Source organism: Puma concolor, chromosome E4 (assembly GCF_028749965.1).
Source record: "Puma concolor isolate L17-30 chromosome E4, mPumCon1.1.hap2, whole genome shotgun sequence".
NCBI lineage: Eukaryota > Metazoa > Chordata > Mammalia > Carnivora > Felidae > Puma > Puma concolor.
In genome coordinates, this window is record NC_141683.1 from 40175650 (window position 1) to 40200103 (window position 24454).

The 24454-nt window shown below is 46.4% G+C and overlaps 1 long non-coding RNA gene across 1 annotated transcript; it reads right to left on the reverse strand.

The window, feature by feature from the left end:
• Window positions 1-14670: 14670 nt before the first annotated feature.
• On the reverse strand, window positions 14671-18853 carry LOC147572611 (uncharacterized). Its single transcript, XR_015246085.1, has 2 exons — window positions 17180-18853; window positions 14671-14941 (listed from the first exon to the last, which is right to left on the reverse strand). It is a non-coding gene; the product is annotated as an uncharacterized LOC147572611 (long non-coding RNA).
• Window positions 18854-24454: the final 5601 nt, after the last annotated feature.

Sequence of the window (24454 nt, forward strand, 5' to 3'; positions counted from 1 at the left end):
TTTTTGAGAGAGAGAGAGAGAGGGAGAGAGCGTGAAAGGGGGAGGGACAGAGAGAGACACAGAATCCAAAGCAGGCCCCAGGCTCTGAGCTGTCAGCACAGAGCCCGACACGGGGCTCGAACTCACGAACTGCGAAATCATGACTTGAGGCGAAGGCAGACACTTAACCAACTGAGCCACCGTGCGCCCCGGCAAGGTGTATTTTAGAAGCAAGTGGAGGCTGACCAGCTAAACAAAAGCCATTAACGGGCGAAAACTCCAGTGGTAAATGGCATTTCACAAAATTATCTTGACACACGGGGATAATGACAGTAGTTACCTTTTAGGCCTGTTGTGAGAATTCACTGAGACCGTGTGCAGAAGGGTGCCGGGACCAAAGAGAGAGCATCCTCAAAATGTATCCAGTATTGCTATCATTACCTTTTGTCCCCGAGTGGTCGCCCCGCCTCTGTGTCATCCGCTTGCCCGGGGTAAGGTTTGTTGCTCGCCAGGTTGTGTATTAATAGCGGCAAGGAAGTGGAAGAGGCAGAGGGAGGGGTAGGGAGTCACGGGTTCATGGCAATAGCTCCGTTTTCTTAAAGGCTTCGGTGCAAAGCCTCTGATACAATTTGTTAGCCCACCCAACCCTGCAAATCGGAAATTGGGTTTATATTTGAGCAATCTGGCCAGGCCACTGAAGCTTCATGTGTCAACAGCAGCACCGACTTATCGAAATAAAGCTCCCAGATGCCTGGCCGGCCGCTGCAGCCTCCGGTTCGTACCTCCTACGATCTTGAACTGGAAAGAAATGAGCCCACACTCCTGGGGGTCGGTTCTGGGTCTGAGACTGTCAGAGACGACTCAGTCAGTCTTTGCAAACAGGGGCTCCGGTAGCTTGAGGGAGAAACAAAGGCAGCGGCCCCTGAAGCCGGGGTTTTGAAAATCCCTTTGTTTCTCATACAGCTGCTTTTAGCCTGCGAAGTATAGCCTCTAACCCAGGAAATTTTGAATATTTTAAAGCGACCCTGTTCCATGATTTGCAGTAAACGCTAAGGAAGAGCCACTCCAGGGGCACCTGGGTGGCTCAGTCAGTTGAGCGTCCGGCTTCGCCTCAGGTCATGATCTCGTGGTCTGTGAGTTCAAGTCCCACATTGGGATCTGTGCTGACAGTTCGGAGCCTGGAGCCTGCTTCGGATTCTGTGTCTCTCTCTCTCTCCCTCTCTCTCTGCCCCTCCCCCACTCACGCTCGGTCTCTCTCTCTCTCTCTCTCTCAAAAATAAATAAATATTAAAAGATTTAAAGAAAAAAGGAAGAAGAACAACAACTCCAGGAAGCGGTGTCGGTACCTTACTTTGTTTGGATGCAACCACTTGGTTGGGGGAACCCAGGCACCCGAGCTACTTTAGTGACAAAAGGAATACATTCTCTAATTATCAAAGTGAGAGCAACGTGGAATTTTCTGCGCGGGATGAGAGACTGCACTGGGGACGAGAAGGTAGCAGAAGGGGCCTGCAGACCAGGGGAAGATGTGGAAGGTGGTAGAAAGCTGGAGGCTGGGGACCAGGCCAGCGAGAAAGCCTTGTGGGGAGGAATGGCTGGTGACTTTTCCAGCCAGTGATTCCGAACATACACATTTCAGCTGGTTCCTGTTCTGTGCGGGCCCCCGGCCCCTTACTGTTAGTCTGGGTCTGATACAGGCATTGCCCTGGGGAGCTAATTAGAAGGGGTGTCTTCCAGGAGGGGCTATCAGGCAGACGACACAGCAGAGAGAAGCAGAGGGGAGGCAAGGTGCAGCGGGCGCACAACCCTTGCCCCGGGTAGGAGGAAGGGGGGAGAGGACGGAAACCGAGTCATCAGGAGTCATCAGGGATCCTGGAGAGAGCAACCAATCTCCCTCGGTTCATGGGAAAAGGACTTCAGCTAGTTCATCGGCTTAGACAATGTGACTCAGAATAATGTGTTCACATTCATGGTATTTCTTTTTTTTTTTTTTTTAAGATTTTTTAAAAGTTTATTTATTCATTTTTGACAGAGAGACACAGAGAGAGAGGGAGAGAGACGAGCAGGAGAGGAGCAGAGAGAGAGAGAGAGAGAATCCCAAACAGGCTCCACACTATCTGTGCAGAGCCTGATGGGGGGCTTGAACTCGCAAACTTGAGATCAGGACCTGAGACAAAACCAAGAGTCAGATGCTTAACCAAATGGGCAACCAAGAGTCAGATGCTTAACCAAATGGGCCCCCCAGGCACCCCTCTTTAAAAAAAATGTTTATTTATTTTTGAGAGAGAGAGAGAGAGCATGAGCAGGGGAGAGACAGAGTAAGAGAGAAGGGGACAGAGAATCCAAAGCAGGCTCTGTGTTGACAGGGGAGAGCCCACTGAGGGGCTCGAAACCAGGAACCGTGGGATCATGACCTGGGCCCAAGTCGAATGCTTAACCTACTGAGCCACCCACGAGCCATACATTCATAATATTTCTGAAGCACAATTTGAATCCGAGAGCCATCGAAGTTTCTGTGCAGGAGCTAGTGATTGAGCCCCGCTGACTGCCTACATTCGTGTCCTGTGCAGCTTCATTGTTCTCTACGTGCTTGGGCGGGTTCTATTTTTAACAATATCCCAAACTGGGAAGATTAGAAAAGTTTTGGGAAGGTGGCCCTCTAGAATGTACAGAGTCCACCGATTTCATTTCCAGAATTCAGCCTCACTCCATCAAAAGAGGTTGCTTTCAACTTACAGGGTCCTGAAGGGTGTCAGCAAGGGAAGACGTGTCCCTGTTAATAAGAACGGGTATCAGTAATGGCTCACACCAGCGAGGAACAATCTGCACGTTCCTGAGTTGGCATTTTTCACTTCTATAAATCGGGTTTCGAGAGAAAATGAATGAGTGATTATTATTGCACAAATGGTATGAGTGGATTAAGCTACTTGTTTTCAGCAGAGGGCACGTCAGACAGGGAAGGAGGAGACCTGCGTTGGAGTCCTTATTCTATGTATACCCGAAACTGATCACCTTTGACAACACTCCTTATCCTTGCTTGGCCGTGTCCTCTGTGGGAGATTGTTCTAAATCAGCTCTCAGGTTCCTTCCAACTCTAACTTTCTGTGATTTAAGAAAGTTGCATTGGAAACCCAAGTGTGGATAATCCATTAACCTGAAGGTTCACAGCATCCTTAGGGCCTCAGTGATATGGTTCATGGTGTCCTGAGGTCGAAATAAATACCCCAAAGTTCCATCTGTTAAATGGTCCAAACAAGAAATAGCTATGTCCTAATCATTTAGTAGCCATTTGAAAAAATAATACACATGAGTTGAAGTGACATGAATTGGAAGCTATTTCACGCCTACATAACCACACTTACTCGTAGGTGCTTGTGACTTTCGACTACTGCCCAACTTCTCAAATCTTCAAGGCAGACTGGACCACAGCACTGTCATTTCCTGTTCTGCATTGCTGTTTACTCAGTATTTGCTTTTTATCACAGCAACCACTAAAGTGTAGCTTTTCACAGCTATGATGTCACCGAAAGGAGCATAGCACCATCTATCTTGAAACTGTGAACAACCTCAAACTATATTGTTTGTGTAGCGTCTGGCAGATGTTGCTGTGCTTCTTTGAAAATCAGAAATCTCCCAGAGCCCCTGGCGAGTTTGCGGCATCGCCCTGGGGTGCCTGGGTGCACGGTTTGGGAACCATGGCCTTAATCCGTGTACAAGGTCTCCCTCCCATTTTCAATGGTACCGCAGGCACCTCCCCATGGCAGACATTTTTGGAATCCGTGGGCTAAGCACAGAATGAGATGTTTTTCAAAAATTGAGTGCACTCCCTCTCTGAATCCTGCCCTGTTAAATAATGAATCACCCAGGGTGATCTTCCCCGTGTCAGCGCTGGGCGTTGACATTCCAGAGATGGGCAAGTTTTATTCTGACTCCACTGTGGCCCCTGCTTGCTCCCAGGGCACACGCTGGGCTTTGTCAGCCCTTGGAACTCTCCGCCCTCCTCTGAAAGCCCAGGATATGACGCTGCTGTCCCATCTTCCTGCCCACCACTGGGCTCCGTCCCTGCTCCCGGCCCACTTGCTGTTTGAAGTCATGGAGACCCGCTGTCTCCTGACTTTTTCTTGTTAATCTCCCGAGGGGGCTTCACTTCTCTGGCCAGCCCTAGGATCTATCCCTTCCGCCATCTTCTCCCCAGCGCCCTCGGTGGCTTACAATCCTGCAGAAGCTCCTCCTTGCTTCGGTCCAACGAATCATTTGCATCACGCCTTCTCTCAACTGAGTTCAGAGGAAGTAGTCCCCCAAATGGGTGCCTTGGGGCCACGGCGGGTGGTGATCTGTGGCCTCAGCTGGGCCCTTAGGTTCCAAGCACATTTTAATGCAACCAGATAAGCCCCTTCCCGTCTGCCCCCCCCCCCCCAGCTCCCAGTAAAACACTGCCTGGTTTCTCCACTCTCCTCCCTCATCCCAGCCTCTCTTGCTCAGCAGATAACCTTGTAGCTCAGAGCAATGCAGAGCTCTGAGAAGCAAGCACCAAATCTCCGGCCTCTCTGCGAGGCCTTCTCCACGAGGCCTTCCCTCCTGCAACCCACCTTCTCATTTTGTCCCTCCAGGCTCGAGGAAGAGGTATCGCCCCCGCGCCAGACCCTCACTCTGGGGCCTTGATCCCCTCCCTTCCTGTGACTCCTGGCCCTGCATCTGGCTCCACTGAGTCGTTCCTCTCCCTGTGATGTTTTCGACTTCCCCTTCTTTGCTGGTTCCTTCCATGTAGCCTATGAGTGTGTTTTCAGTCTCATACTTGAAAAAAAAAAAAAGTCTCTGACAACATCCTTTCGATAACTGGTGCCTGACCATCCTCCTGGCAGTAGCAGACGCATTTCTGGCGAGGAGTCCGTACTCACTGCCTCTATTTCTTGACCCCCACACACTCCTGCACTCCCTGAAGGCAGCCCCAGTCCCTCACTACCCTCTCCAGCCTCAGCCTGTCACTTCACTTGTCCCCACCCAGCCCTCCAGCCGCAGGAGCCACCTGCCATCTCAGAACAGGCTGTGCAGGCCACTTTTTGATGTCATTGTTCCCCACGCTCACTTTCTCCCTGGTCCACCTGGTAAGCACCACTTAATTCAAAACGTCCTCTGAGAAGCCTTTCCGGACTCTCCCTCCCTCCTCCGCCCACCAGGGAGAAATGGTCACTCCTCCATTGTGTTTTCAGCTGTCCTTCGAGTCCCAGTGTCTGTGACCATTTACTTTCCATGTTTCTGTGCTTTTTCCCACCCACCCCCCCCCCCCAGCAAATATCAGAAGCTCCTGGAGAGCTAGGACTGTGCCTTAATTGTACCTGCATTTCCAGTGCCCAGAATACCTGGTGCATCTCCATGACCCCCAGGCAGCGAGCCATGAGTGAGGTTTGGTAACTCAGTCTCCCCACACGGCAGTGGTGGGGTGGAGGGTCTGCCTCGTGACGTCCCTGTAGGAGATACATGATCCCAGAGGGTTTCCTCTAGATCTCTGAGCATGCATGGCACTTTCTAGAAGCTATCTCATTCTTCCTCATAGCAACTCTCAGGTAGGTAGTATGACCTATGTTTGACAGATGAAGAAACTGAGGCGCAGGGAGTCGAAGTAAGCTTGCCCTGGTCACACCGCTGATAGCGGTGGAAGCAGGATTCCCGCCCCACTCCGGCGCCTTTCCACACACCCAGGCACCCCTCCATGGCCCAGCCTGTCTAGGCTCCTGGACTGCCACCTCAGTCGTCAGCCTCCAGAGACAGGATTAAGACGGCGGGGCAGAAGCAAAACCGGTAAGTAGTACATTCAGATCCCAAGAGAGTCCTAAGTGCTGTGGGTTATCAATGTTTGTGTGGGGGCATGAATTTGTGCTTTACTTTTGCTAATTTAGCAACTCTCGTTCCTTTAATTAACAAGTGCACCTTACTGAGAAATTAGACTTTACCAGAACTATCAGCAATGGCAGCCTGAGAAGCCCTCAGCTCTGTTCACCGAGGTATGCGTGAACATCCCTCTTAACACTCCTGCCTGGGACAGTCCAAGAAGTCCCCTTCATGGACACCAGCTGCCGACCTCCCACCTTGAAGCATTTGCAGGGCTTCCCTGTGGCCTGCGGAACTGAACCCCGGGGCTGGGGTGGGGTGACGGGAGGGGGTTGGCCCTTCGGGGAAACTTGGAGAAGTCTCCTGGCTCCTCAGAGCCCCTCAGCTCTCGTCCTCCTCCCCACCCTTCCCTTTTTGTTTAGTTTGACCTTGGTCACTGATGACAAGGCTTCTTTTCCTGCCAAACCAATCAATAAGCTAAACAGACAGAAGATGAGTATTTAGAATATGGGAAGCCAAACTCAAACACAGATAGGTTATCAGTCTAGACCAGAGCAGACTTCTGAGCAAATATTTCATTAACAAATTTTTCATGGCAACTTGCATGTTAAAAAAAAAAGAGGGGGGGGAGGGAGAAAGAGAGAGCAAGAGAGAGAGAGAGAAAGAGAGAGAGAGAGAACAGTGGTAGGGGGTAAAGAAAAAGGCTGGCTGCATCCTTGACGTTGCACTGCCCTGGGAGGGGGTGCCTCTGGGAGTGAGGGGCACAGAGCGGGGAGAAGGGTAGGGCGCACCGAGGAGCCCCCAGGAAGGGGAGCCCCAGCCCCTTAAAACCTTCCAGCTTTAAACCTCCCTCTCCTTTCAGCACTGGTCTGTGTGATTCATCTTTAGCCATCTCCACGGCACTGGAGCGGGTTGAGTCTCAGCATGCTAACCCCACTCAGGGAGCCAGCAGCTGGCTGCAGAGCCCTGGGCTGGTCACACCGAGGGGGCTTGGGAGAAGGGAGGGGACACAGTGCTTAGAGAGCCCCACTGGGGAGCTGGGAGACAAAGGGAACACTGAGCATAATAATAATAAGAGCAACTGTTTACTGGTGCCTAAGTTATAGGCACCACGGAAGGCTCCCAATCTCCATCACTTCATCCTCCCACCCAGGCCTGAGCTGTGGTGAGCACAGGTACACAAGCCCACCGCTGTCTGCTCTGACGGCTCAATATTTTGCATATCGTACTCTACGCACGGCAATCTACGGGTAAAGTACTGTGGTTTTCATTTATAGGTGAGGAGCCGGAGATTCAGAGAGGTGAAGCAGCTTGCTCAAGTTTGCCCAGCTGGTAAGTGGTAGGGGCAGAATTGGGAACTAGGTCTGTCTGACTCTGAAGACAAACCATTTCTGGCTCATTTCCACTGCGTCCATGATAGTTTTAAGAATACAGTAAAGCCTTGGATTGCAAGTGACTTGTTCTGCGAGTGCCCCACAAGACGAGCAAGTGTTTCTAAAAAAATTTAAGTTGATAAACGAGCGATGGCTTGCAATACGGGTGACACCGAATGTCATCTGATCACAACCGAGCCAATGGTTCTTAAAATTCACTTTGATGCACAAGTGCTTGGGATTACAAGCGTGTTTCCGGAACGAAGGACACTCGCCAACCAAGGTTTTACTGCACTTTAGGGGCGCCTGGGTGGCGCAGCCAGTTGAGCGTCCGACTTCAGCCAGGTCACGATCTCGCGGTCCGTGAGTTCGAGCCCCGCGTCAGGCTCTGGGCTGATGGCTCGGAGCCTGGAGCCTGTTTCCGATTCTGTGTCTCCCTCTCTCTCTGCCCCTCCCCCGTTCATGCTCTGTCTCTCTCTGTCCCAAAAATAAATAAACGTTGAAAAAAATTAAAAAAAAAAAAATAAAAGAAGGGTCAGCAAAACGTGGAGTTACTAATATTTAACTCTTTTAAGGCTGAGGGAATAGAAGTAGGACAGAGCGGGTTTTCAATTCCTGTGTCCTGTGCTCCTTCCACCTTAACTTGTGTAGACACAGCTCCTGCCTCCTGAAGATGCCTTCCTGCCTTCATCTGGACTCGTGTGCATACCATTCAGGCTTCAGCCAACAGCCACTTCATGGGGCAGCTCCCCGGCTCGCCCTGTGCTATTTGTTCTTGTTAGTTTCCATCCTTCCTTCAGAGCCCTTTGCACCAATGCTAATCTTCACGTGCAATTTATTGATGAATCTCTGTGTCCCACATAGACTGGATTAATACTAATACCGATACTTAACCTCTATTCACTGGTTCCTACAATCCTGGCACTCTCTTAATGGTTTTACATATGTTAACTCATTTAATCTTCTCAAGGGCTCTGCAATAGTAACTGTTAGTGTTCCCATTTTACAGATAAATGAGACATAAAGGAACTTGCCCGATGCTACTTCACTAGCGCTTGAGCGAGTGACAGAGCAGGATATGAACTCAGGGGTCTTTGGTTCCAGAATCCATGCACGCCCCCCCCCCTTGCTCTCTTTCTTTTAGATAGAGAGCCTGTACATGTGCACGCAAGCAGGGAAGGGGCAGAGGGAGAAGGAGAGAGAGAGAATCTTAAGCAGGTTCCATGGCCAGCGCAGAGCCCCATTAGGGGCTTGATCTCAGGACCTCACTGTGAGATCATGACATGAGCTGAAATCAAGAGTTGGATGCTTAACCAAGGGAGCCACCCAAGTGCTCTTAACCATGATGATGGCCACAGAGTCTTCCCATCTCGGTCTGTACACTCCTTGGAGGTGAATTCTGTTTCTCTACCTCGAATCTGGGATGCTCACGTGATTTGCTTTGACCAGCAAAATGCCACAAAAGTGATGCTATATGACTTCCAAGGCTAGGGCTTGACTTTGCAGCTTCTGCGCTGTGTGTGTGTGTGTGTGTGTGTGTGTGTGTGTCTCAGAATGCTGCCCTGGGACTACTGCATAAAGAAGCTGGAGGAGAACAGAGACACTCCAGCCAACAGCCTGCACCCACTGCTGGACTTGTCGCTAGAGTGAGGCTATCTCGGACCTTGTGGCCCAGCCAAGCTTCCAGCTGAAGGCAAGCACACGACCCAGCCAGGCGGTCAGCAGGGGAACCAGCCAGCCAGCCCACAGAATCATGAAAATTAATAAATCATGGTTGTGCTCAGCCACTAAGTTTTGAGAAGTTCTGTCGCACAGCAAAGGCTAACTGGGCGAGAACTGTCTTGCTCATATTGTATGCCTCGTGCCTGGCGACATGTCTGGTTCATTGTGCTTTCATGGCAAAAATGTGTCGACTTAGTGAATAAACAGAAGTGGGATTGAACCAGGGAGACCCCTGAAAGATGGTGGCTGGCTATACGATACGTTATGGAATCCATTCCACGTGATGCCCTGTGGAATACCAGAACAGATGATCATTTCAAAACACTGTCACTCTTAATTTTCTGTCCTTGTTTTCAAGTCCTTATTTACCCAGTTTGAGAATAGGTTATAAAGCCACTTGTTGGCATTTTAACATTAAAAAAATTTTTTTTAATGTTTTTATTTATTTTTGAGAGAGAGAGAGAGAGCACGCGCTTGAGCAGGGAAGGAGCAGAGAGGAATGGAGACACAGGATCCAAAGCAGGCTCCAGGCTCTGAGCTGTCAGCATACAGCCCTACATGGGGCTTGAACCCACAAGCTGTGAGATCGTGACCTGAGCCAAAGTCAGACACTTAACCGACTGACCCACCCAGGCGCCCCAACATTTTAACTTTTTATCCTTTGTGTTCTCTTCTTTTTTTAGGCTCTCCAACCCATACCTTGACATTTTATATTTGTTTGTATGATTATTTGATTGATGTGGGTCTTCCTATGAACTCAGACAGGTCAGGGACCCCGTCTCGTTTTGCTCATGGTTGTAGCCCTTGTTCTGGCTCATATCAGGAGTCCAGTACGTACTATTCCATGGCTTGAATTAAAAATGTGAATTTTAATTTATCCTAACTTCCGGTTTCCTTAGGCTGGTATTAAGCCCTCATCTACATGTTTGAGCTTTCCTTTTCAAATTCTCAATTACAGAATGCTAGCGGGGGCAGGGGGCCTTTTTTTTTTTTTTTTTTTTTTTATAGGAAAAGGACATTCCAAGGATAGCAGGATGTCCCGTGGTCACACAGCTGGTTTACAGCAGAGTCGGGACATTAGGTCACATGGTCGTCATCCACTGACTTCACATTCTTCCAAAGGGTAGACTCTGAAGTCCCCATCGTACAGATGGGCAAACTGGGCCAGAGCCAGTGCCGGACCACAGATGACTCATCTCTCAGCTGAAATCGGTCTTCATGAGTCCAAGCTGGCTCTAGGGTTAAGCTTCTGCCAGCTCCAAGTGTTTTTTTTTTCTCTTTCATGTTGCTCTCAAATATATTTCTATCCTCGTCAGACCATCCCCCTTGTTCCCATTTAACCTGAGAAAGTTAAACCCACTTTTGATCATCATGTGAAAATCTGAAGCAAAGTGCTTCCTTCAAGGCAGATGTTTGGAAATGCTGAGCTGCAGGCGTTCAACTTGTCAAGTAACTTTTCAAATGATGAAAAAAGGGGGAAATGTAGGTCAGAAAGCAATAAACTATATTCACATCCAATATATCATTCTGGTTAAGGAGCTGACTTTGAATCTCCACCTTTTACTAAAATGAAACAAAAATCCAAATCCAACCCAAAGCATTACAGCTTTAAGTACTGAAAGTATTTATTATTTCTAGTCAAGTAATCCAAAAACATAATCTCAAGAACATCTATGCTCCAGGAATGTCTCAAAACGCCATGGATTTGATGTGATTCCTTTATCCAGATGTTTGTAGAAAAGACTCTGGATGCCATGAGGGGAATTAAAGGTTTATTTTTAATATTTGAGAAAAGTCATATTTCTAATAACAGTGAGCCTTAAAATGTGTCCTCAATCTTTGCTGCCTCTCTCATCTTTCTCATTATTATTTCCTCAAGTAAGAGCTCTCTCCTTCCAAATTATCAGTCTGTAGTTTTCCACACATTAGTATTTAGATATTAGAAGAACAAGGTCATTGAGGTGCCTCCACTATGACTTTGACATTTACATCAACTTCATTTCAAGAGACGGTTTTCACCCACTGGGTACGTTAGAGCCAAGTCCTACAAAAAAATCACTTTTCATGGGGCTAGATCTCCAATAAACTGCCTGAGTCTTGCAGTCTTGCAGTATAGCGTGACTTGCCTTTGAGGACGATGATATGTTTCCCAAGTGTCCCTGAAATCTAGAATCATGGCACCAGAGACCCCAACAGTTGCTGTATCCGTCCTGTGTCCAGACATCTGACAATAAAGTGGCTGGGAGTCGTGAGCTTTTTGTTATTTGAAGGCATCTCCCTCACCCATTATCCTCTTACCCGTAGAGAAGGATATTCTAAAACGTGTTAGATTGTATGAGTTGACTGAGTTTACCTGCTGGAGAAGATACATTTCAGGTTCTGGTGGCAGAGAGAAATTTAAAATTAGGTCACCTCATGGTTACAAGTTGTATCTATAACAGAAACTAAAAGGTCTCGGAGATCATACGCGGTCTTTGGTTGGGAGCCCAAAAGGGGCCTACTGTGAAACATTCTTTAATTGGTTTGTTACATTCAAAATAAAAAAATATATACTGAATATCTCTGTGGAAACTGAAGTTTTGATATAAAGTAATACAGCTAGGTTAAAATCCGAAATCCGAGCTCCAAAATCAGTCCCTGGAATACTGCCGTGTGTGTGTGTGTGTGTGTGTGTGTGTGTGTGTGTGTGTGTTGGGGATGCCAACCTGTGTGTTGTGATTTTAGGGAAACACAATAGTCCTCTCTAGCTTCCAAACCTTTCATTTAGTTTACTGTTTCTTTTTTTTCAACGTTTATTTATTTTTTGGGGACAGAGAGAGACAGAGCATGAACGGGGGAGGGGCAGAGAGAGAGGGAGACACAGAATCGGAAACAGGCTCCAGGGTCCGAGCCATCAGCCCAGAGCCTGACGCGGGGCTCGAACTCGGACCGCGAGATCGTGACCTGGCTGAAGTCGGACGCTCAACCGACTGCGCCACCCAGGCGCCCCTAGTTTACTGTTTCTTGAAACTTGGTGCATTAGAATTCAGTCTCTTGTTTTAAGATTTGGAGACTTCTGTACCACAAATACTTCTTTTCCCTTTGGCTAACATTCATATGGTGCTTACTTCCTGCTAGGTACTCTTCTAAGGCTTTATGAGGAGTAATTTACTGAATCCTCTCAGGAACCTCCTGACTTAAGTGCGAATGTTGTCCCCATTTTGCAGATGAGGACGTCAGAAGCCCCAGGGTCATGTGTGAAATCAGGAAGTCTGACTCCCGGCTTTCTTTCTGCACCATGCCGCCTCGTTGGCCCCTTGGTCTGCATGCTTCAGGAGGCTTCCTCCTTAGGGAAAGGCCGGGAGGATGAATGGAGTTACATCTTACAGAAGAGGGCAGCACTGGGGGGAAACAGGTGCACCAAGTACACTGGGGAGGAAGGGAAGCCTAAAAGAGAGCAAAAAGAACAAAAGGGAGGGTGTGAATAATGAGGACAAAGTCTGCCTATGTCTTCATTATGGCAGCAGCTGAGAGAAAATTGTCACAGTGGATGCCCTTGCAACTGCAGGCAGGACCCTTAATTATGGAGTTCAATCCCTCATTTTACAGCCAAGGAAAACTGAGGCTGGGAGAACAGACTTAGGACAAGGGAAAAGAAGGTACTGAGACTTCACAGCCGCTTAGTGGCAAAACCAGGACTGGGGCGCCATTGCCCTGATTCTAGATCCGGGGACCTCTCCTCTGAAAGTAGCCTTGTGGGCTCCTTGTGGGCTCCAAATCACTGAGGGAGCGGGAGGAAGCTCGGTGCAGAGAAGCCTTCTTCCGTCTGTGGTTCTTCTCATGAAATGTTTGCTCCCCGGGTGGCATCTGGGTAGACAATGACTCTTGGAGGAGAATTTTTGTCCTACGTCTACAAGGATTATTTCCTTACGGACACATTTCCTGGGAGCACCCTCTTCTCTCCCTCGTGTTACTTTTCGGGAGCGGGCGATGTAGCTGAGACTGGAAGCAGAGTTCATTGTCACTATGCCATTTCATGAAGACGCCCCTGCATTTCTGAGGAGCATCGGAGGGGCCAGGTAAAGGCACAGGGGCTGAGGTGAGGGAAGAAACGGAGAACACGGTTGGAAATGAAAAGTATTCAAATATAAATTAATATAAACCCAGGGGTCATCTTGCATGCAGTCCTGGCAATAAGAGAATCCACAATGTGGATGAACAAGTTAAAAAAAAGTAATCAAAGGTAAGAAAGAGGCGTATGTGAGGCATTAAGCATCAGGTACAGAGGCGGCCGGGGAGGATTACCGAACAAAGTCCAGAGAGTGTAAAAAAAGATAAGAAAGGCAAAGGGAGCGAATGAAAAAGATTGCACTGAAGGTTAAGAGAAATCATGGGAAAATTTCCCTAGTGCGTAAGGAACACAGGGGTCATTGAGCTAGACAGCTGGGTGGCGAAGACACGGGGAAGGGTAATTTATTGAAAGGAAAAAAAAAAGCGGTAGAGGTGACTAAAAAGGTTTAAATAAATTTTTTGCCCTGGAACTTTCAGGAAGATGGGGAACAAACGCTGGAAACTGACATACATTTTCTAGGGGAAACCAAAGAAAGATCGAAGACTAGCGAGAAAATGTCACTTGGACAGATTCAGAAATGAAGCACGGAGAATGGAAAGAACCATTAGAGGCTTCAGTCCAAGGAAGAACATACACTATCACACCTGAATAATAAGTAACAGGAACGTAAGAAGGGAGAGTTTGAAAAGCAAAAGGTTTTTTTTTTTTTTTTTTGGTGGGGGAGGGGGGAATCCCATCAGCAAATGGTCAGTGATGGCTCCTAGCTGTCTTACATCATTAGACCCACCTCATATTTGAGTCCTCTCTCTTCTCCTTACCTATGTTCCTTCCATATATATTGGAATATATGTGGAATATATATATTGGAATTCCATATATATTGGAATATATATAACTTTCATAGATATTGAAGATTTGCTACATGCTTGGCATCATGCTTTCTATTTGGGGAGGTGCGTAGACGAATAAGATGTCTGTGGTCCCTGCCTCAGGGAGTGTACATTTCAGCGGAGTGGACACGCTCAGTGTGCAGCTGTAGGATGTAGCCAGAAGCCACGGAACTATGGGTGGTCATTTTGGGTAGGAAAAGAGAGCTGCGTGGTCATTTTGGATTGAGGCCATCAAATTCCACCTGAAGGAGGAAATGAATCACATTAATCCTTCTTAGAATCACAGTAAAGAATAATGGCCCCAGAGTGTTGGGTTTTGTTTAGTTTTGTACAGAGTTGAAAGGTTTCGCATGAAGTCAGGTGCTGGCGGTAAGGGTTATCCGGGGGTAGGTATTCGAGGAGCCCCTTCCATCACATTATATGCGGTAATTTCTGCAAAAGCTTGGGGAATCCATTCCTGGCTGAGGCTGTATGAGTGATGACCGTGTCGCTGAACCTGGGGACTAGAGCAGGGGTGAGTGTTCGACCCACGGGGAAAAGGTATAGGGGCTGAGCTGGGCATACTCGTCTAGGGGACCCCCAGTCCCCCACACAGAGTGAGGGAAGCCCCGGCGGGAGCTGAAGAGCACGGAAGTGTCTGAGGCAGGAACAAAGGCGGTCGGGAAGGACAATAAAACTCTAAGCGGTCCACCAGGAGAGATGGGTAATTTGATTATTCAATTCAGTGTAGTGACAAAGAAGGTGACGAGACTAGGGACAAGAAATTCAGAGGTCAAACAGACCCTCCACGGCCACAGGCAGCAGACTTGAGAGGAGGAATCCGAGGGCAGAGGAAGATAAAATTTTAACGCCTTTGGCACCAGGATCTGGAGCAAGCAAAGAAATCAAACGTTATTCTGGATTGCATAAATAGAGGGACTGTGAAGAAGTCAAAGGCGATTAACTCAGCGAGAAAAGGGAATGGTGGTGTTTGACCAAGGAAACTGGGGGAGATACCTGCTAGGATGTCTCCATTCCCTGTCTCTTTCCACCCAGCTCTTCTCGTTGCTTGTGTTCACATTTCACCTTGACTTTGGTTCTGTATGTGGTTGCTGGCCCTACGCGGCGAGAACAAAGGTGCATTAGTAACAGTCATTTATCCAGATGATATTCTTATAAACAAGTAGGACTGGATGGAGTGGGATGTGGGGAAACATAACATTTTCGTCCTCCTCCAAGCTTTGCTAGGGTCGAGGTGCCCTATGCTGTCTGAGAATCCTTCCTTTAGACCCCATTCCAACAATACAAAATACAGATTCAAAAAACCAATTAGTCATTTCTGCTTCTCCGACTGTCTTCTATGACTACGAGGTACCAAAGAATATTCTCTCAGAAAGAAATGAGTTATAATCGGGTACAATTATTATATTACTAGTGGCCGGAAGGAAAGTTGCTACAATCTTTAAATTCGAACAGAAACAGATCACATTACTGATTTAAGAATCTTGCTTCCTTTGGGGGGTGGGGGGTTAACTTCTCACTGACACAAATGTTCAAGTTTCCGTCTGTTACAATGAAGCTTTCTCAACGTTTATTCTCCAGACGGTTATTACCTGTGACTATGTCAGAGGCACATAAATGCCTGTAAAGGCGTATCGTCCACAACATCTCTCAGAAATAAATACCTTCGGATACCTTGGAGTCTATCAAGTTTTAAAAAAGAAAACGATAGGGAAAGGGGAAGTAGTTTATCTGACTTCAGGGAAACTATCTCCTCCATCCCTTGTTTACACCTGATAATATGTCCACCAATTAAGCATTTAACTGATTTCTTTAAGGTCAGGTTGCAAAGGGGTCAATTCAAGTTGGGGCGTCAGGGACAATTTCACATGGGAAATCCACTTTATTCCTACAGCAGGTGTGTGTCTTGGGTCAAAGAACAAGCTTCTCAGGTGTGGTGGCCCCCATGTGGCCCTCGGGGAGATCCGAGGTCACTGGTTTAATATTAGCTCCCGGTGCCTCAGCCTGGTTACAAGGGTCCCTAAAGCTACCCTCTGTCCGGGAGGCGAGTTTGTTTTGAAATGGTTGACTGTATAAGGGACAGGCAAAGATAATTCATTTCGTTGGGGGGACTGGGAGAGGAAACGGGAAAGGGAATGAAGTTTAAACGTAAGCCAGTGTCTCTAGAGAATGTGAAAAATGTCAAGTGCCAGGTTCTGAAGCCTGAGGGGATTTTGATGTCAGTGAGCTCATTTTGGACCCTCCTCTCCCTCACCCGCCCAAGGCCTCTGGGCACATGTCTGGAATGCGGAAGGGAAGAAAGTGATCATCACCTACGAGGGCAGCCCCAGGATTTCCATTTAGAAAAACGCGACCCATTTGGAAACAAAACAAAACAAAAGCAGTCATTGCTCACTGACTCAATTTAATTAATCACACATTTATCGAGTACCTACTGTGGGCAAAGCCAACCTGCAAAGAAGATTGTAAGTGGCTCATTTCTTTTTAGATGTGTATTTATGTATTTATTTTGGGAGAGACAGAGCACGCATGGGGGAGGGGCAGAGAGAGAAAGAAAAAGAATCCCAAGCAGACCCCTGCTGTCAGCAGGAAGCCAGACCGGAGGCTGGATCCCATCAACGGGGAGATCAGACCCGAGCCAAAATCAAGTCGGTAGCTCAACCGACTGAGCCACCCAGGTGACCCTCAGCGGTTCATTTTAAGCAGCTTAGGAAGCCTGTTGCCTATACAAATAACACAAACGCTTAGAAGGCTGGCATCGTGACTATAGTAAAAGAGACGGGATGAAGAATCATGTCCTCTGATTGTGGTTTATGTATCCCTTTGTTCACACTTCCTTCTGTGGCCCGGAGAAATCAGGAGGTAGCCGTGCAGGCCGGCCTCCCCCTCCCCCACAGCGTGCACAGTCGGGCGCTGCACTAACACCACCGGCTTCGTCCAGGGTCTGGAGAAATCGTTCTCATCGATTACGGTCATGCGGCATATTTACCCATTGTGCCAATTAGCAGCCTGTAAGTCCTGCGGCAAGATTTCAGAGGTCATTCTGCCTTTAGAAACCAACTCTGAGCAGCCAGGCTCCATTCTGTCAGTTTGAACCTTGAGGGCTGTCCTCCCAGCCTTCTCTGGGAGCCTCTTCTAGTCTGGAACATTGTCATCTGAAGGAAAATGCTTTAAGGTACGGCTGAAGTCGCTCCGACGACTGGTTAATCTTGTCCCCGCTTCCAGATCCCAGAGCTGAGGCCACCCCCCTCTCTTTACCCTGGCAAATGGGAACTCCCTTCCCCGACATGCAGCCTTTTTGAAATTACAAATAAGTCGATAACTACAGGACTGACCCAATTACTGGCGCGTGAACTGGGTGAGCTGGAGCCATGTCCTCGTCTGGAAACCCGGGGCCAGTGTCAAGGAGGCCGATGTGATGGCAGGATCTCAGGTACTGGGAAATGAAAAGCAATCGACTCGGCCCAGATCTGGAAGTCGGCGGAGTGGAACGGCCTGGGCGAGCCTCCTTGTCATGCCTCCAATGGCCCTTTTCACAGTGTGAGCAGACCTTACAAAGAGGCAGTGACCTCGCCTTTCAGATGACTAGCAGCTCACCGTGATAACCAAGCCCGCGGGGATTTCTTTGCAGTGATGTATGGTAAAGGTCAGCCTGAATCAGGAAGGAGCCTGAAATGGAGGAGGAGTTTAAGAAATGCACTTCTACTACCTATGAGGGCAGATGATAGCTCAAGCACCCGGACCGGGTCTTGTTGAGGAGCCAAAGGATCCTCTTTAACGAAACGACCAAGAGGGATTTATAAAGAACATCGCCTCCGCCATTTTACGTGAACGATGCTCTTCAGGATGTGGGAGAATAACATGAAAACGTTTGACTCTCTCAAATGTGGTAGCTGCCCCCCTGAAATATTTAAACGTGCCATGTGTCCTGGTTTATGAAGCATGAATTGGCTTAAATGAAGGTAAAGTTTTGCCTAGCCAGTTAGAAGAGTCACAAATTCTAAATTCGTGGAGCTGGAATTAGTGCGATACCACTGTTTTCATGTTAAGATTCTAACTATATCTGTATTCATAAAACCCTGAAATATAGATCCGACCGAATTCATGTTCATGTGATTGGAACTGGACTGAAATTTTGAAGAAAGTACTTACCATATCCATCTCCAGGGTGAAGTTAAACGCAGGAAGAACCTGGTGTTTTCAGGGCCTTTCATTCCCTTCCCTCCTTGTCAACATAAGAAATAGATCCACCATCTGACTTTGGGATTACTGGTATGGCTTCCTTTTTTCCAGGCACACAGGCTAGACACCCAAGAACCACCTTTTTTTAAAAAACATTTTTTTTTTAATGTTTTTATTTATTTTTGAGACAGAGAGAGACAGAACATGAGCAGGGGAGGGGCAGAGAGAGAGGAAGACACAGAAACTGAAGCAGGCTCCGGGCTCTGACCTATCAGCACAGAGCCCGACACGGGGCTCGAACTCACAGACTGTGAGATCATGACCTGAGCTGAAGTCAGACGCCTAACCGACTGAGCCACTCAGGCACCCCGAGAACCACCTTTTTTGATCACCCCTGCTCACACACCTACATGACAACTCCTGTCTGTTCCTGTGATGAGTATCTTATCAGATCCTTTCCCTCCATCTTCTTGGAGCCTTCCTTACCTCCTGCCTGGTCTATTCTCACAGATTATTGATATCTCCTTGCTCTCTGTTTCTGTTTCCTCTGATTCATTCTACTCACTATCAACTAATTAACTTTCCTACGGCATGACTTTGATCATATCTCTTCTGCTTATAAATGTTCAGTGGTTCAAGATTACCTACCAAATACAGCACACATTTCTCGGCCTGGAGACTCTACTGGTCCAAACATTCTTCTTCTCCCTTTAAGTGCCCTAAACTCCGGCCAAGCCGGCCTGCTTGCCCATGTGCAAGCTCACTGTGCCATTTTCTGTTCTAGCCCTTTGCTAATGATCTGCCCACCTCTGTTTTTGTCCCCCATCCCCAAAGCTTTCCTCTTAAATCCAATCCAAGTTCATTCATTCATTCATTCATTCATTCATTCATTTCTCCCCCATCCCCAAAGCTTTCTTTTAAATCCAATACAAATTCATTCATTCATTCATTCATTCATTCATTCATTCGGTTCTTTTAGCAAACTTTTACCAAGTACATGCTAAATGTTGGGCACAGCCTCTGAAAAAAGCATCCCCTGATTTCCCCAGCTGGAAGCAGCCTGCTCCCCTCTCACTGATACTTTGGTGTTTTCTACTACTCTGAGAAAAATTTCTCCCAGGCAGCAAGTCAGGTCCCGGCTCTGCCTTCTGGACTGTTTACATCTCTGTTCCCCCATCTGTGAACTTATAGTTCCTCCCTCATGGGGTAGTTGGGTTGTTGTGGGGATTAAATGTGATATGTTACTGTCCTTACTATTATTATTTATTGTGTTATTATATATCATTTCGTTCTCCTTGAGACAAGGGCTGGGACTCTCTAGAACCTTGCAGGGGGTCTTTGCCTTCATCTTTTAATCAGTTTTATTTACTTGCAAGACACAGAGCTCTTCTCTGTTACCTCAGGAGAAGAGGGTTGATTATAAGTGTCTAGACTGGAAGTGAAGCCTCATCACATTCCAGAGGTAGCTCTTGTTCTCCATGTGTCAACTCCTCTCTCTACATCCATTTTGTTCTCTCTTCCTCACTAATGGCTTCTGCAGCTGACTTAGAGTCAGGACCTATTCATAATTTGGTAGGTCCGTTGCAAAATAAATGAGGGGTCCCTTGTTTAAAACGGAGGAAAAAATGCAAACTAAAACGTAACACTTCTTTCTTCAGCGGCCCTTTGTCTCTCTTTTCTCTTTCTGTCTCCACCTCCTTGGTGTTTTATATTTGCTATTTAACACCACCTTCCCCAGGCACGGAGACACTGGCAGGGCAGTGCAGACTCTCCTGGTGCCTAGGGGCCCAAGTCTGAAACTTGGCACCCACGGCTGGGTTCCCCTTCCCTGCCCTCCACCAGATGAGCACCATGCTTAAGGGAGGAGTGGAGAAGTTGAACCAGGTATCACCCCTTCCCACAAGTCCACTGCCCCAACCCAAGGCAGATGGCCATCCCCAACGCCCAATCTCTGCGGGTGATGATGCACTAAGTACCTGGATTAGGGGAGGCTGAGAGATTGCTCCACTGAATCACCTGCCAAATGAACCATGGTGTGCCAGCCTGGGGCAAGGACAGCTGTCACCGCACCCCATTTCCAGATGCCACAGGGCACAGGGGTCCAGCACTCCCCGGCCCAGACTCGGCTCCCTGCTGGGCAGTGTGGGGAGGAGGAAGGAAGGAGAAGGTGGGACGGATGAGGGGGAGCAGGTCTGAGAACTCAGGGCTGGGATGCAGCCTCGGGAAGCCCAGCGCCTGGTCCATGTTCCATTGTCCCATCCACTTCACCAACAAAACCCGAACTCAAAAAAATAAAATTCAGCACTAAATCCAAGCATGGGGCCCTCTTTGACCACTGGCTGCCTGTCCATGAAGCTGGCCCTTTTCGGAGTTTAAAGGGGTCAACATACATACGGAAGAGCATAGTTCTATCTGACGACTCTTGGGGTTGCACCTTCTACCGCAAGCTGGTTTATTCTTTCAGTTTCCCAAAATTAATTTGCCGAAATAGAAATCTGACTGGCCCCACTGTTTCTCTTTATTCTTTTTTTAAAAAATAAATCACATAAAAACACCTGGGTGGCTCAGTTGGTTAAGGGTCTGCCTCTGGCTGAGGTCATTGTCTCATAGCTAGTGGGTTAGTGAGTTCAAGCCCCACATTGGGCTCTGGGGCTGTCCCACAGAACCTGTTTCAGATCCTCTGCCCCCTCCCCCCCCCCCCCGTCCTCCCCCACTTGTGCCAGGGGAGGGGGTGTCTCTCTCTCAAAAATAAATTAAAAATAAATAAATAAGTCACATAGGTCATTGGTTGCTGTCCAGCCAATGGGTTGGCTGCTTTTGGGTCAGGTGTCCATTCGGGTCCAATCATTTGGAGCTTTAGTGGACACAGCCGCTCAGCATAAAATGTGGACTCCTGGGATGCCCCTCGTGGAGCTGCGGAAAGCAAGTCATGATTAAATCGTTAGTTTGGAGTTCATCAAATATGTTGAATTTTGCATGAATTAATTTTATTTTTTAAATTAAAAATGTCCATTGAAGGCCCCTCGTGTGCAATATTTTCTGGCCAACATTATGGTTACATTTTACATATGGAAGGACTAAATGTTTTATTAAGATATATCTTTTCAATACAGTGTTTTCTGAAAGTTACACTGGCTGCCATATATTTGCCTGAATCAATGCAGTTCTGGATCATGTAAAATCCTGACTCTATAGAACATCTTTAAAAATTACCTTGTTCAAGTCCTATCATTTTACGAATGGAGAATGCTTTAATTAGGTCAGGACAAAATCAGACAATTACAGCATAATACCAAGCCAGAAAGAGTAAAGAGACAATCTCTATGTCAAAATTAAAAATAATTTAAAAATATAACAAAAGTACCTAAAACTTGTAGATAAAAGAGTTAATATCCTTAGTACACAAAGCATTCAAATAAATCAATAAGGAAAAAAATCAATAGAAAAATTGACAAGCAGGAGCAGACAATTAACACAAAAGAGTGTACAAATTGCCAGTAAAATGTTCAGCTTCACTATTTAAAAAAGAAATTAAAATGACAACAGATAGAATTTTTCTCCCAATTGTCAAAGATGATAAAACCCAGGGCTAGTCTATAAACCCAGGGAAACAGGAATATTCAGATGCATAGGAGAATATTTCAGAGCAGCCTTTTGAAGGTCAGTTTGACAATATTGATGAAAATGTGAAAGATACAAGAATTCTGACCCTCAATTTTGACTTCCAGGTTTGACTCCAAGAAGCACTTACGTATGTAGACAATGGCATATATATGGAATGTTTCATGACAATATTATTTGTGAAAGTGACAAATTTGAAATATCCAACAATCTACCAAAAACAAGTTAAAATAAACTTATGATATTTTAGTCCATTGGATATTTTAGTCCAATATTTCGATGAAATATTATGTAGCCAATACAAAGAATAAGGAAGATTTACATGCACCTACATAAAAAGATGTCCAAGTTGTAGTGTTAAATGGGAAAAAAAAGGTAAAGAAAAAATATCCATATTATGAACCCATGTATTTAAAAACTTCTATATATTACTATGAAATGTTACTTAATATCCATTAAACATTGTGTATAACATAAAATAATGTTCCAGTACAATTTCAGAAGATAGCATGTAGTCTGCATACGCCTGTGGGTGTGTAGGAGGAATGTCATCCAGGACCCTGGTCTCAGCAGTGGAACCACAAGACGTTATTCCTGCTCTTAAAGAGCTTAGAGTCCAGGAGAGGGGATGAAATTGCTTCAAAGAATAAAAAGCACAGGATAGAGTGTCATTGGGTACTTACTGGCTCTGAAGCATTTTCATGTTCACAGAAACCCTGGGAGGTAGATCCCCATTTTTCAGATGACCAAACTGAGACCTATCTAGCAACACAAGGTGGGGCTAAGCACATGACCAATCCTTTCCCCATAGTCCTTAGACAACAACAATTGTACAACTTCCATACCCACCTGTCCCTTGCAGCAGAGGTCCCGCACCACCTTTGACATTTAAAAAAGAAATTAAAAGTAGCCCAAACATATTGTGATTATGTATATAAATATTTGCAAAAATGTCAGAATTCTACTCCTGTTTTCTCTTTGTTGTAACTTCACGGAACTTTTTTTTTTTTTTTTTTTTGAGATTTACAGTGACAAGATTGTTCGAGAAGCCCTGGGTTCCAGGCCTGGTTCTGCCACTTGCTGCCTGTGGGCTCTGGGCAAGCCCAGTGATAAAAGTGTCACAAACAGACCTGCTTTGTTTGTCCACCTCCAGATGAAACAAAGCACGGGTGAGCCCTTTGAACCCAATAAAATAATGAAGATGACAAGTTTCTCCTCCACAAGCCTTGAATTTGGGCTCTTCCCCCCCCCCCCCCCCCCCGCCCCTTCTCTCTGATTGAAGCATCATCACACAGAACCAGGAAACAAGGTCATTTTCTCTCTAAGAACCAGCTCACGTGCATCTCCCTGCAACATATGGGGATCTTTCTTTGGAGAGGTTGCTTGGCCAGGTGAACAGCTGTTGCTGGATGCCCTTATGAATAAGTGGCAATAACTCTGATAGAGTGAGCTTAAGAAGACAGCTTAACTACTTTGCCTTGCGAGTAGGCTTGTTTGGGGTTTTCCTTCACTTACGCCACCCCTGGATTTATTTCTCCTTTATTTTGTGTGGTGGCGATCACGGAAGTTGGCATTTGCTTAGAAAAAATGCTCTTTGGGATCTCTAGCTATTGTAGCTCGACAAAATATATGTTGGCTGGCAAAAATGTACAGAAAAACAGATTTTTACGAAATGTAAGTTAGATGCGTAAACGGCAATATGCGTCAAATGCCTTAAATTATGTCCATCCTTTGCCCCAGTAATTCCACTGGGAGGGTTTTATCTGTCTGATCATATTGGATAATTATGAAAATGTGCATTTTTAAGGAGGTTTATTACAGTATTATTTATAATGGTAAAAATAAAAAATGATTTTACTAGATCCTATTACAGGATTGTTTAAATAAATGAAGGCACATCTACCCAATACAATATATACGACTAGTAGCAATGATGTGGCCTATGTGTGTATACATTCACACACATGCACATACACAAATATGTGGAGAGGTATTTTGTTGTTAAAACTGGGGTGGAAAACAGTATGTGTAGTAAAATCTCATTCTGCTTTAAAATGTCTATCTTCACTTCTATACAAAGTCTAGAAGATTCTATGTCAAAACGTGAATGGTGGTTATCCTTGGATGGTGACATAGGAGAAACACAAATACACACATACACACACACACACTTGTGTGTGTGTGTGTGTGTGTGTGTGTGTGTGTGTGTGTGTGTGTAACAAAATGACCATTGATTTTATTGCACTTAAAAAAAAATATGTTGAGTTCCCGGGTGGCTCAGTTGGTTAAGCGTCTGACTTTGGCTCATGATTTCACCGTTCATGAGTTCCAGCCCCATGTCAGGCTCTGTGCACAGGGCGTGGAGCCTGCTTTGGATTCTGTGTCTCCCTCTTTCTCTGCCCCTACCCTGCTCGCTGTCTGTCTCTCTGTCTCTCCCTCTCTCAAAAATAAACACTTAAAAAAAATTTTTTTAAAAACGTGTTATTTTTTCTTTAAATATAGAATTAGGAGATTCTATTCCCCCCCCCCATAAAGATTAGATGTATAAACGCAAAAGAATCCCCACTCACTGCACCAAGAATTCTGGTGAAGGGAAAAAATTAACAAAGACCTTAGATCTCCCAGGAATTAACTGTTCTGGAAGGGAATCTGCAGAATTTTCAGAACTTTGTATCTCTTTTTAGCAATTTCCCTAGTCCTGAATCTCTGATCTTTGGCAGTCTTGACGACTCTTTCATCCTTAGACCATGAAATTTGCATATCCACTTGTTAAAGGTTTATTTCACTGTGTTACGAGTGCTGACCTC